This window comes from Lonchura striata, chromosome 12, assembly GCF_046129695.1.
Source record: "Lonchura striata isolate bLonStr1 chromosome 12, bLonStr1.mat, whole genome shotgun sequence".
NCBI classification, from domain to species: domain Eukaryota; kingdom Metazoa; phylum Chordata; class Aves; order Passeriformes; family Estrildidae; genus Lonchura; species Lonchura striata.
The window spans coordinates 2,447,492-2,461,888 of record NC_134614.1 but is presented as its reverse complement, the minus strand read 5'-3'; positions in this window follow the sequence as shown (position 1 = coordinate 2,461,888).

Genomic DNA, 14,397 nt, shown 5'->3' with positions numbered 1-14,397 from the left:
GTCAGTGTGTGTGTGTGCCTCTACCCAGGCCGCTGATCAAATAGCTGCAGTCCAAGAACATAATCTGTCAGATAACTAGCAATAAACTGCCTTGAGATCGAACAGATAAAACCTGCGGAGTTTTTCTTTGAAAGCACGGGTTGGAGGAGGAATCTCACCACCATATGAGACCCCAGAGCAAGGCTGGGGTTCTCACAGCCAAGGACGTGTGATGGGGTCAAGCACAGGGAGCAAAAGCAGAGCAGATGTGCAGGGAGTACCAGATTGTTCAGTGGTGTGATTAATGGGACCCCATGAACCTCCCTGAAACGTTCTGCTGTGAGCAGAAAACAGAGCACAGGGCCTGATTTTGATTCCTCAGATTTATTGAAAGATTTGAGGTCCTTCCACTGAAATCTGACTCCAAACATTCTGCTCCTGGAAGGGGTGATGGGTGCTGTGATGGCAATTAGCACTGCAGGTTCAGGCAGCCTTCAGGGAATATTCTCCTCAAACAAGGACGGACTGCAACTCACGGGGACGGGGAGTGACGGGGAGTCACTCGTGCTGGGCCAGGATGCTGGAGGTGTGGCAGTGACGCTGTGGAGAGAGCAGTGGCTGAGGCCCCAGCTGCCAGTGGCACACAGGGACACTCGTGCACAGCAGGGCCCAGAGCTGGCAAGGCTCCCCAGCACGGCTGGAGCGGCTGGCACACCTTGGCCCAGCTGCACAGCTGCCCCTCGAGGCCCCGGCGAGCAGGGGACGGCTCTGGGCAGGCTCCCTGGCCAGGAGCGGGCCCCGAGCGCCTCTGCCTTTCAGGGGCAATCTCGTCCCCGCTCTTTCTCCTGCCCACCTTGCTGTGCCTCTGCCCTGTGCCCCTGGGGCTGCTCCTGGCCAGGCAGCCTCAGGGGGAGCCAGCACTGGCTGCAGCCCCAGCGGCCCCCCAGGACAAGGCCCAGCAATGGAGAGGCCAAGGAAAGCACTGGGCAGCAGCAGAACCCTCAGCAGAGTGCTTTGGACAGCCATGGACTGCCCACAGCTCCACTGCAGCCTCTCTGGGAATCTTGCCTGACTATCAGCAGCCTTTGAAGATGCTGGAGGGTAGAAATCTGTAACAACTTACTGTTTCTTTTCCTTCCACCAACGGAACCCAACATAGCATAGGGCCATGAGATGTGCAACGATGAACAGTGTCACCACTGTGCATATCATGAAGGACCTGCACACATGCTGGGGGTAGACGATTCTTGGGGTGCTCGGAGTATTCTGGGCATTTGTATCAGACTTGCCAGGCATTTCTGTGGGAGCAATGGGGAGCGTGAGCCCGCGCTGTGCTGCACTGCTGAGCTGGCAGCACAGTGCATACGGCCAGGACGTTCTCTGTTTGCCCAGAGCTGGGGCCTGCAGGCACCTTGCCGCCCCTTGGCACAGGCTGTGCCCCCCAACAAAGCCCAGCAGGCCGGCAGGAGAGCCCGGGGCCAGCGCAGCTGCTTGGGCCGTCGCTGCTTGGAGGGACAGGGGCCAAACCCATCCCTGAGCAGCCCCTGCCAGCCCTGGCCCTCCCTGCCCCGGGACAGCTCCCCCAGCCCCAGGGGACAGAGCCAGACTCTGTCAGGACACACCAGAGCAATTACCTCCCGTGCCAGTGCCTGGAACTGCCTGCCCTCCTGCAGTAAAGGCTGGCACTAGGCCACTGCTTCTTTCTGGAACAGCCACCTTCTGTACAGACTTTTGGTTCATCTCTGAAGAAAGGAAAGGCACATCTGGATGAGATGGGACTGATTCCCTTCAGGGAGGTGTCATCATCATGATCCCATACTGGTCAAAGTCATGGACAAGGATCAGGAAATGAGATGATCTTTTGGGATTGGACAGGATCTTCCCTTGTCCAATCCACCACCCTCCTGATCTGCCTGCAGACCGAGAAATTGCAGGGGATGTCAGGCTGTGCATGGACAATGGTGCAGTTGTGGCTCCCTGTCAGCTGGTGCCAAATGCCTTCCTGCAGAGGCTGGGGAGAAGCTGCAGCCAGGCCAGGCTGGGAAACAGCCCTGCAGCCGTGAGAGCAGCAGCGGGGCAGCGAGGCTGCCATGGATCTCTTCCCGCTGTGCCGGGCATGGCCTGTCCAGATGTGCAGGGAAAGGCCCCGGCTGCTGAGTCCCAGGGGAAGGCTGAGGGAAATGCACCCACCACGGCGTCTCTCCAGATCACGCAGCAACTGGTCCAAATATTTGGATTCCTCCATGGAGTTCTTCCCTCCTCTAGGTTTGTTCTTTCTTCTCAGGGGACCTTAAGAGAAATACTTCAATTTCCCAGGAATGAATCCCACAAAACCAGGGCTCATCCTGTGGGGTCAGCAGAGACACACTACTCACCCCTGCGATGGATGATGGGCTTGCAAGCAACATCCACCAAAGGACCTGGGAAAGTTCTCCGTGCAGCCACACCTGTAACTCAACAGCCACAGAAGCTTCTGCCATCTCTGCAGATCTGCACGGGCAGCACTGAGCCGCAGGAGCAGGGAGGGGATGGCCCAGGGCGAGGGCACACACGTGCATGGTTCTGTCCTGGCACCTGCAGCGATGCCCCCCTGGCCGAGCTTTGGGCTCTGAGCTGGCAGCTCTCGCAGGGGGAAAGGCTTTGACCTACCCTCACCATCTCCCAGAGGCTCAATCCTGAAGGTGGGCTGGGAAGCCAGATCACTTTTACCAACAGCATTATCTGCAAAGAAAGGCAGGACAGAACAGCTCCTGTGATTCTGCTGAAGATTCTCCTTCAGGCCGCAGTGGCAGTGAGTGCCCCTGGGTGATTGGTGCCCTCAAGGCACTCCCTCAGCTCTGCCTTCCACCCTGGAGCAGGGGCAGGGGGACCACGAGCCTGTGGTGGCCCCACACTGGGATGGAAGGAGCCCCTTGCGGGGCAGTCGGGGCAGAAAGGACTCCCTGGAGATGCCAGCAGCTCTAAACCCAGCCCCAGCCAGGGCCAGGGCTTGGCAGCAGCAGCAGCAGGAGCAGCTCAGGCTCCCTGGGGCTGGCAAAGGAGCTGAGAAAGGCTCAGCCCCGGGGCACAGCCCTGGGCACGGCCCCTTCCCTCTCTGCTCTTCTCTGGAGCTGCACAGAGCACATGGAAGGACACTCTGGCATTGCACATGGGTGGAAGATGGACAGCTAAATGCTCCTTCCTCCCCCTGACAGTGATCCTATTGGATCATTCAGGGTTTGAAAAAGGAGCGGAGCAAATTTTCCTGAATCCATCAACCTTTAGAGGAACTTAAGGGAAATGGTAGAAGAGAGCTCTTGCCAGATTGACAGTGATTATACTGTCACAGAAGGTATACGGAGAACTTGCCTTCAGCATCTGGGAAGGTCATCAATTCATCATTCATAAGCATTTCCCAATCATCCAAGTCACCATCCCAGTCTAGAAAGGAACCCAGATCAGACCCATTTCAATGTTGTGCAGGGATCCCCTTTCGGCCTCAGGGAACTGGGCACTGCAAGGGTCTCAGGCAAGGCTGTGGGAGCCAGGTGGCAATGGACAAGGCCAAAGCTGCACAGTGGCCTGGCGAACTCTGGGCTGGCTCCTGGCCACTCTCCACACAATTTCCTTGCCCTGTGCAACATCCCTGGAGTGGAAACTGGGGCAGCCAGGGCCCATGGTGGCTCTCTCCCTCCCACAGAGGAAACCCTCCCTAAAGCCCACGGGAAAACCATCCCCAGCGCTTCCAGGGGAGCAGGGAGCGCTGTCCCGGGAAAGGGCAGCCAGGCTGCCGGCTCACCTGCTCCCCACGCTTCCAGCGGAGCAGCCCTGGCATCCCTGGCAGGCAGGGCCACGGCCAGGAGCAGCAGGAGGAGGAGGCGCAGAGCAAGGGCCATGGTGCCTTGCCCTGTGCCAGTCCCGCCGCTCTCGCTGCCACCACTGTCGTAACTGCACCAGCACTGCTGCCACCGCTCCTGCTGCCACAGCAGTTGTGCTCAAGCACTGCCTGCTCGGGCGTGGTGGTGCCCTGGAACCACGGGGCTCTGGGACCTCTGTGACCTCAGAGCCTGCTCTGACCTCAGCCTGCTGTGACGCCAGAGCCTGCTGTGACCTCAGGCTGGAGATGCCTGGGCGAGTGGGATCTGCCTTCTTTGGAAAGGAGCTCATCCTGCCCAGCAGCTCTGTCCAAGGGCTGTGACACAGTCCCAGCCCAGCTGATCTCACAGCTTGGGGCATGAAGGGATGGAGAGCAGCCCGGCCAAGAAGGACTTGGGGCTGCTGCCTGATGAGAGGCTGGACATGAGCCAGCCATGTGCATCCAAAGCACAGTGCCCAGCAGGTTGAGGGAGGTGACTGAACTGCTCTGCTCTGGTGAGACTCCACCTGGAGTACTGTGGAAGATGTTTCATATTGCTGGCCGGGGGTCTATGTACAAATCAGGAATGGGATAGGACTGCTGAGGAACACAAATCGACCTATTTCTTTTCTAGCATCAGTCTCCTTACATGGTTGTGACAATGGGCAGATGCCAGCAGCTCACATCCCTGGCAGCAGACAAAGAACTTAATGTTACAATGTTCTGTAAAAGTCTTTTGACCAGACATACAAAGCGAAAGCATACTGACAAGCGATTTATCCAACCACTAGAAGCACACGTACCTTTGCTTAAAAAAATGCTTGCTTCTTTCCAATACAATACCTACTTGTATTTTAAGCCTTAAAACCCAATGCACAGAGCTCCATTAGTAAGCTTAGAACATCCTAATATTTTGCTAGATATACTTTTCTGTAGCTTAGGGAGTTATTCTAGCCAAGTGTTAATACACAGACCATTGTTCTATTTGTCCTTACTTTTCTACTTCCTTTATAATTTTTCTGCTGACAAATCCTACTGCCTAGCTTTAGTCGCAGTTCTGCTGTCTCTGAGGCCTGCCTTTTGCAACTTTCCCAAAACCCTCTAATTCTAATGATTCCCACAATTTACAGCGACTTCGGTGAGCCAGAGAGAAGTTTGATAAGAGAATACATGTTTACCCCTGGAAGAATTTTCTACCAAGGGCGTTGACATACAAACCAAGAAAGAAAGAAGGATGAATAAGAGAAACCTGCAACTGCCTTATTCCAATAAGTACTTTGCTTGTCTCTTGTGACCAATCAAGTGAAAATTTATGTGCTTTGTCAGAATGTAGAAAAAGCATGCATGCTAGAATAAAAACAGGCTCTGAAGCCTTCTGGAAATGGAGCGTGTTGCTTTGCATTGTCTCCGTCTCCACCACAGCCGAGTACTGCATGCAGCTCTGGGTCCCCAACTCAGGAAGGACATGGTTCTGTTGGGTCTAGTCCAGAGGAGGGACAAAATGTTGTGAGGGCTGGAGCCCTTCTGCTTTGGAGATAGGCTGGGAGAGCTGGTGCTGTTCAGCCTGGAAGAGAGAAGATTCCAGGGACACCTGATTGCTGCCCTTCAGTACCTTAAGGGGGCTTGCAAAACTGATGTGACAGAATTTTTAGTAAGGCCTTTTGTGACCAGAGCGAGGGGGATTGGTTTTAATCTAAAAGACGGTCGATTCAGACTAGGCAAAAGAAAGCCATTCTTTGCACTGTAGGTTTTGAAACCCTGGCACAGGTTGCCCAGAGAGGTGGACACCAACCCTGCAGACATTCAAGCTCGTGCTCTGAGCAGCCTGACCTAGTTAAAGTTGTCCCTGCTCACTGCAGGGCATGGAACGAGATGGCCTTTAAATGTCCTTTCCAACCCAAGCCATTCCATGCTCCTGTGCACCATCAAAGCAGTGCTGGATTAGTGCTGGGCTGATTATGCTGGCACCTGTATTTTGGTAGTTGTGCCATTTAGCACATGGCCAAGAGAGGATTGATGGGCTGGGCACTGAAGTCTGCAAATAACACACAGTGTGCTCAAGGAGAAACAGGAGAGGAACACGGCTTCCAGTTCAGATAAATGCCAGCATTTTTCTGCCCATTCCATGTTAAGAAATAAAGGAATGTCTTGAAGATCCCTTTGTGTGGGTGTACTATTGGCTGAATCAGTACTTGTGTTCTGTAAAACAGGTAAGTTGTTACAGCTTCTTGTCCCATTTTATCACTGGATAAAACCCAAATACTGCATTGCTCCCTGTCTACTTCCTTCCAAGTCAAGGCAAATTTTGCCCATTATTGAGAGGGACATGTTCATCTGTTCACAAGCAAATTCTTCTTGCCATTCACACAATGTTGATTTGCTCTAATCAGACTGCAACTAAGTCCTACCTCTCACAAGAATTAATGTTGATGCATTGTGAGGCAAAGTGACAAGTAATTTGTCCTGGTGTCTGGCACTGTAGAGGGTTTTTCTGTAGTTAAATGACATTTGAAGACAGGTGTAGTCTACCATAATTCTGGCATCCTAGGATAGAAGAAACAGCCTTTGAAACAGAATTTTATCCTTTCTTCCTCCTCGTCCTCCCAGGAATTTTAATCTCTGAGGTCTAAGCTCTTCAGCTGCCTCACAAACATTGTTTTAACTCAGACAGGCATCCATGCACTGAGCCACAAATCAGGACTGGGGTCATGAAGCTTAAAGCAAATCATGTTTATAGCACTAAAAATAATAATGTTACCCATGTTAAGCCAAGCACTTCCCTGCGGGGACGCTGGACTCCAGGACAGTTTGGATGGATGGAGACGAGAGATCTCTGAAGGCTGCTCTTAGAATCTCTGGTTTATTAGAGAGGGTGAAAGGCCCTGCTTGGAGTCACCAGAGGTGACACGTGGCAGGCCCTAGGGAGTGGGGCAAGAGAAAGGCAAGGGGTAGAGGGAGAGAGGATCCCAAGAGGGAGGGGATGTTCCAGGAGAGGGGGAGTTCCAGGAGAAGGGAAGTGCCAAGAGGGCGTCTGGCTCCTCAGGGACTCCTTATCAGGGGGCTTCGAGGTGGGCTGAACAAGACTTAGGCCAATGGGGTCACAGACACCTGATGCTTCAGGGGAGGGTTACAGATGTGGGATGAAGCACACATTGGGGTGAGATAGATCAGTCCATTTGACCTTTGGACCTGCCTGTAGGCAAGGGCAGTGTTCAACCAGAAGGGGGGATTGTCTTCGTCCTGGCTGTACTATTGTTTTCTAGTTGTTCTGTAACTAAGGTTTGGTATCTCAAAACTTGTTACCATCTCAATCTCTGTATTTTCTAAATCTTTTGCTAGGCAATCATATTTATAAAGGCTTTCCTATTTCATCTGCCCCAACACTTCCCAAATAACTCTACCTATCCTCAGAGATGTTTCCAAAATGCTGGCTGTAAAAGTTGGGAGTGGATGTTTCAAAAAGGATCACTCCCTTGTAAAGCTGGGAATAAGGAGAGAGATCATCGCCAAAATTAAAAATACAGCTTTCTGAGATCTTTATATTCCTAGAAAAAGAGAGACATAATTGTTCATATACGGAACATTAACTAAGAAGTGAATGACAGATTGTCAAGATAACTGCTTGGGGAACAAAAAAACCATAAATAAAAATATGTTTACATGTAGAAAATAAGTAAACCATCATGCTAAGAAAAAAACCAGACCTGCCAAAACCAAAACCAATAAGGCTGTTCCATCTGTCTCAATACAAAAAACATGACTGTATAGAATCAGAGATCCTCAAGGCCATTACTAGATACAGGAATTTCCAGGTATTGGTAAAAAATGAAGGAAACTCAAGTGTGCAATTCAGAGGTAACCCAGAATATATTGGTCGACTTGCTGGAAAATTTGTGAGAGCACACGGGAAAACCATAGCGACTGATCAGACCATGTGTGGGCATTTCCAGCAGTGTGAGGGATGTTTCTGGGACCAGCATCAGGGAAGAAAAGCAGCACACAATTACAGGGACGATCTCTTTGCTGGCTGTAGACTTGATGACGGTCTGTACCCTGGGACTGGGGGAGCTGTCACAGAGCAGGGAGGGCCAGGGCTGGCAGGGGCTGCTCAGGGATGGGTTTGGCCCCTGTCCCTCCAAGCAGCGACGGCCCAAGCAGCTGCGCTGGCCCCGGGCTCTCCTGCCGGCCTGCTGGGCTTTGTTGGGGGGCACAGCCTGTGCCAAGGGGCGGCAAGGTGCCTGCAGGCCCCAGCTCTGGGCAAACAGAGAACGTCCTGGCCGTATGCACCGTGCTGCCAGCTCAGCAGTGCAGCACAGCGCGGGCTCACGCTCCCCATTGCTCCCACAGATGCAGCCGGCCACACAACACCTGTTCCTGATGCCCAGAACAGCCTCAGAAGTGGCTGCCATTGGGAAACACATTGTTTTGTACAGTTAATGATAGGTCTGCTTTTTTTGGAGCTTTCCTTCATGTTCACCTGTGTTGGAATCTTGTATTACTGGATGAGAATATGGTGAGTGTTCTGATAATCTTTCCCTCAAACAACTTCTTTTAAAAGTCTAATGTAGATAGGAAGGATTTCAAGTGAGGCTGCAGTGGAGCTGTGGTAGTCCATGGCTGTCCAAAGCACTCTGCTGAGGGTTCTGCTGCTGCCCAGTGCTTTCCTTGGCCTCTCCATTGCTGGGCCTTGTCCTGGGGGGCCGCTGGGGCTGCAGCCAGTGCTGGCTCCCCCTGAGGCTGCCTGGCCAGGAGCAGCCCCAGGGGCACAGGGCAGAGGCACAGCAAGGTGGGCAGGAGAAAGAGCGGGGACGAGATTGCCCCTGAAAGGCAGAGGCGCTCTGGGGCTGCTCCTGGCCAGGGAGCTGCCCAGAGCCGTCCCCTGCTCGCCGGGGCCTCGAGGGGCAGCTGTGCAGCTGGGCCAAGGTGTGCCAGCCGCTCCAGCCGTGCTGGGGAGCCTTGCCAGCTCTGGGCCCTGCTGTGCTGGAGGGTCCCTGTGTGCCACTGGCAGCTGGGGCCTCAGCCACTGCTCTCTCCACAGCAGCGCCTCTGCAGCTTCACGAGACCAGACAAAGATTTCAGCCACAGAAACCTGTGCCTGTCATCAGCCATTCCCGAGCCCATTTCCAACAGCCCTTCTAGAGCTGCATCACGCACTTACTGATGGGGACATCCTGCCACCACCCAACACAGAGCCCTCTGTCCCCAAAGATGCTGACCCTGGTGTCCAGCCAGGACAGGAGGTGCAGCCCTCCTGCCAGTGTATGGTCTGACTCCAGCAGCATCTTTGATCTTCAGCTCTGGTCCCTGGGTGCTACCACCAGCACTGGCAGAGCTGCTTGTGTGGGCACAGCCAGTCCTGGGCAGGCAGCAGCTGGGCATGGGGCTCCTGAGACCAGCAGCTACTGCGTTTAGTTTTCTTTTCGCAAGATTTAGGAATATTTTTCATAGAAAATTCTCCAAAGATTTCGTCCCTTTCCCCAGAAAAGTTATATATTTTTAAAGTAGTTTTAGAATTTTTACACTTCTAGAATAAAAAATAAAATTGCATTTAATTAATAATCTATACTCTACTAAGAACCAAGACACCCCAAGATTCACAGCCTGCTTCAGAGGCTCTTTTTCCACCGGACACTTGTGCCTAATCACAAAAACTAACATAAAACCTTTTCCCTGATTTTTTCTGGGATTCCTGACAAGATCACCTCTCAGTCTTCAGAGGCAAAATTTGAGCACAGCAGGAATCTCTTCAAGTCACCATCTTTGTTGGCTTCTGCACCAAGTGCCGCAGTCATAGAGCAGGGGCTTTGCTCAGCTTCCATCCGCCCTGCTCCCCCCAGGGCTGTCCTGAGCCCTCTGCTGCAGCTGCTGCGCTGCCATGGAGCTGCTGTAAAACACAACAGCTCTGCCACACCTGCTCAGCAGGACTGGAGAAGCTTTCTGGCCTTGCTTACATTAGGCTGGTGGCTTCTCTAAACACAAGCTGAGCTTTTGAACACTATGGCTCACCTGGCACAGGAACTGATGCTGCCTTTCTCATGGAGGCTAAACTCCCATGGGCTTTAAAAGCTTTCTGCCCAGCATAAGGCTTGGAAAAGCATTTAATGCAGCCATTTAGGGATGTTCCCCCCCTCGCACAGCCCCCTGAATATCAGGCTAGCCCCGAGGTCTGAAGCTGTGAGGGGAGGAATATCAGGAGATGGCAAAGATTTCCAAAAGAGGCTCTTACCCCAAAATATGTTGGTTCAACTCTCTTTATTCTGTGGTGTCCAAGGGGAGAGCGAGGCAAAAGAGAACAAACAGGAAATGTCAGGGGTCTATACAGACTTTGGACAGGGTGGGGTTCCCTGGCTCTCCACCAACCCCCTTGGGGCAGGAAGGAGGGGTCCAGGGTTATCTTGATCAGAGTCACAGGGTCCCCGGAAAGGGGAAATAGAATGCCCATGAGCTCACTGTAACAATTTAGTATTGAAAATGGCTCAGTCTGTGTATCAAAGTAGCTTGTTTAAATGCTGGAGCCCACCAGAGCATCACTCCAGGGCATATCTGTCTCTCCCCCACCTCTGCCTCCATGACTGCCAAACTGTACCTTTGAGAGTTCTTTTCTCCAGAAGCTGAATGGCACCATTTTATTTGGGGGAGGAAAAAAAAAGGAAATGTTATATGATACTATCATCATCACAATGATATCATCATCATCATCACAGTGAGCTGCAAATTAGTTAAATGACATCAACAACTCAGAGGGTGGACTTTCTTCTCAGAGTGCAGCACTGGCTTTACTATCTCTTGAAACTGCAGATGTGCTACAGTCTTTACAATCCGTTTCATGCTTACCTAATTTGGAGTCAAGCCCAGCTCTGTGAGAGCTTTAGGGATTGGGGCTACCCTGGCACTCTCGTGTATCTGGAGTAACATGCCCAAGGCAGCAGCCACCTGAAGACAAAGCAGGGTACGGAAAAGCACAGGCTGTAGAACAGCTGGAACTGCAGGGAGCCCATTCCTGTCAGGAGTAACATGACCATCCCACCTTAGGAATGGGTTTTGTGAGAAAAAAATGCTCACTTTAAAAATTTTAAAATGTTTATGAAACATTTACAAAAGCATAAGAGAAGGACTGATATGGATGAACAGGCCTGGGAAGGCCCCCTGCCCCATGGCTGCCTGCCAGGTGGCTGCCCCATCTTCAAGATTGATGCTTCACCTTTTACATTCCTGGAGGGTGCATCAGCCACCCCTGGCCCCTCCCAAAGTCTGTCAGTCAACCCTTCTTTGCCCTTTATTGGTGGAATTTATTTCTTGCAGCTGCATTTGAAGGTCAGGTGTTGTCACGCTGCGTCCCCCCAGCAGCAAGCTTTTCCATTCCTAACTCTCCCATGCAAGGGGTATATGTCGACACCTATGGTGGTGGACCCCCACCGCAGGGAATGACGTGCATTGACTCCGTGTTTGCAGAAGGCTGAACAAAAGCTCTATTAAGCTGTCCTATATTACTCTATACTAAAAACTATACCACTGCTATACTGAAGAAAAGCCCATGACCCTTAGAGATAGTCCAACAGAGAGTGGCTCCAGTTGGTCAAATGAAATCAAAACGCCATCACCAGAGTCCAATTAAAAAATTCCTCTTTGGTAAACAATCTTCATAACACAGAGATGTCAGTGTGACCTCCCAGAGATGTCTGTGTGATATCACAGACAGCTGTGGTACATCACAGTGATGTCATTGTGCCATCACAGCTATCTCAGTGTTACATCACAGGCAGCTCTGTGACATCACATGGATGTGAGTGTGACATTACAGAGATGTCATTGTGACATCACTGAGAGCTGAGTGACATCACAAAGATGTCTGTGTGACACAACAAAAAGCTTTGTGACCTCATGGGGTCGAAGTGACATCCCAGAGATGTCTGTGTGACATCACTGAGATGTCTGTCTGACATCACAGACAGCTGTGTGACATCACACAAAATTCAGAGTGAAATACCAGAGATGTGTGTTTTACATCACAGAGTGCTACGTGACATCACAGTGTTCTCACTGTGACATCAGAGAGATGTCAGTGTTACATCAAAGACAGCTGTGTGACATCACAGAGATGTCAGTGTGACATTACAGAGATGCCCGTGTGACAACACCGAGAGCTGTGTGATGCCACAGAAATGTCTGTGTGACACCACAGACAGCTGTGTGACATCACAGTGATGTCACAGTGACATCACAAAAATATGTGTGACAGCACAGAGAGGTCTCTGTGACATCAAATGCAGCTGTGTGACATCTCAGTGATGACATTGTGACATCAGAAAAATATGTGTGACATCAGACAGATGTCATTGTGACATCATAGAGCACTGAGTGACATCACAGAGAGGTCATGGTGACATCACAGACAGGTGTGTGACATCACAGTTATGTCATTGTGACTTCACTGAAAGCTCTGTGACATCACAGAGTTGTCTGTTTGACATCACAGAGATTTCTGTGTGACATCACAAAGTGCTACGTGACATCACAGCTTTCTCATTGTGACATCCCAGAGATGTCCCTGTGACATCACAGACAGCAGTGGGACATTACAGTGATGTCCTTGTGACATCACAGAGATGTCAGTGTGACAGTAAAGAGATGTGAGTGTGACATCACTGCGATGTCACTGTGACTACAAAGAGATGTCTGTGTGACATCACAGAGAGCTTCGTGGTGTCACAGAAATGTCAGTGTGACATCACATGCAGCTGTGTGACATCACAGTAATGACATTGTGACATCAGAAAAATCTCTGTGTCATCAGACAGATGTCAGTGTGACATCAAAGAGCGCTGAATGACATCACAGAGAGGTCCTTGTTACATGACAGAGAGGTGTGTGACATCACAGTTATGTCATTGTGACATTACAAAGAAGTTGTGTGACATCAGAGAGAGAACTGTGTTACATCACAGACAGGTGTGTGACATCACAGTGATGTCATTGTGACAACACAGAAAGCTGTGGGACATCAACTATATGTCAGTGTGACATCAGAGAGAGCTGTTTGACATCACAGACAGCTGTGTGACATCACAGCTCTCTGTGACATCACACAGACATCTCTGTGATGTCACACAGCTGTCCGTGATGTCACACAGACATCTCTGGGATGTCACAATGTAACACATTCCACATGGGTCAAACATTAGATGCAGCAAATAGAGATAATTGTTTTTCTTCTTTCTCTGAGCTTTCTCACAGCCTTCGCAGGATTTTCCTGGGAAAGCCTTTGTCTCTCACTGTTCAAAGGATATGTGAATACCACACACGCCTTCTCTCTACCTGTCCTAGACAGCCGAGGCTGCCTGGTGGGAACAATAGGGAGTGCGGGGGAAGGGGACTATGGGGAGAACAGAGAACATCTAAACAACAAATCACAATAACATAACTCTACATCAATAAAGATTCTCTTAATATACACACAATATTCATCCCTTAAATGCGAGAATGCCCACAGCTCCACTGCAGCATGACTATGGGTCAGGCTACCCGTCCTATGCGAGAACTACAGAAAAAGTGGAGAGAAAACCCAACAACTGACCATCAGATCTCGTACACCTTCTGGATGCCAAGATAGCAGCCGATCAGCACAAGTGGCACAGTGATCAGTATCACCACTGTGCCTATCATGCAGGACCTGCACACATCCTGGGGGCAGACAATTCTTGGGAGGCGCACTAGATCCGGGGCATATATTCCTGTTTCAGTGATAACGTCTGTGGGAGCAATGGGGAGCGTGAGCCCGCGCTGTGCTGCACTGCTGAGCTGGCAGCACGGTGCATACAGCCAGGACGTTCGTTCTCTGTTTGCCCAGAGCTGGGGCCTGCAGGCACCTTGCCGCCCCTTGGCACAGGCTGTGCCCCCCAACAAAGCCCAGCAGGCCGGCAGGAGAGCCCGGGGCCAGCGCAGCTGCTTGGGCCGTCGCTGCTTGGAGGGACAGGGGCCAAACCCATCCCTGAGCAGCCCCTGCCAGCCCTGGCCCTCCCTGCTCTGTGACAGCTCCCCCAGCCCCAGGGGACAGCGCCAGACCCTCTCAGGATGCACTGGTTCCTTGCTCTCCCCCTCTGCCTGTGGGAACTCAAAATGTCTCTCAGACATTTTTAGAGGTTCCAGGCCTTGGTCAGAGGCATTCTAGACCCTGGCAGACAACTGAAAAATAGCTGTGATTTTGAGTTTGAGCCATGGAATGAGTTACCAACTTTGGAGGTGGAACAAGCAGTCACAAAAGGTTAGATAGTATAGTAAAAGTAGTTACAAAGTAGAGGGGAAATTTTTTTAGTATTGTACAGGGGGGTTTTAACACATGTACGAGGGGGGTTCACTTTGTACATGGGGGTCAGAAGTTCTAAGATGGAGGAAAGTGGGCTGAGCACGTCCTTCTTCTTTCTTCTTCCTTACCTCCATGTTCTTGGTGATGTTGGCACTCACAGATTGGTTTAGAGTAAAAAAACACTTGGCAACGTAGTTAGTAGGTATTGGGGAATAATTGTAAACATGTAATATGTAATATATCTTATAAAAGATAGCAGCAGCCCTGGGCGGAGAGAGAC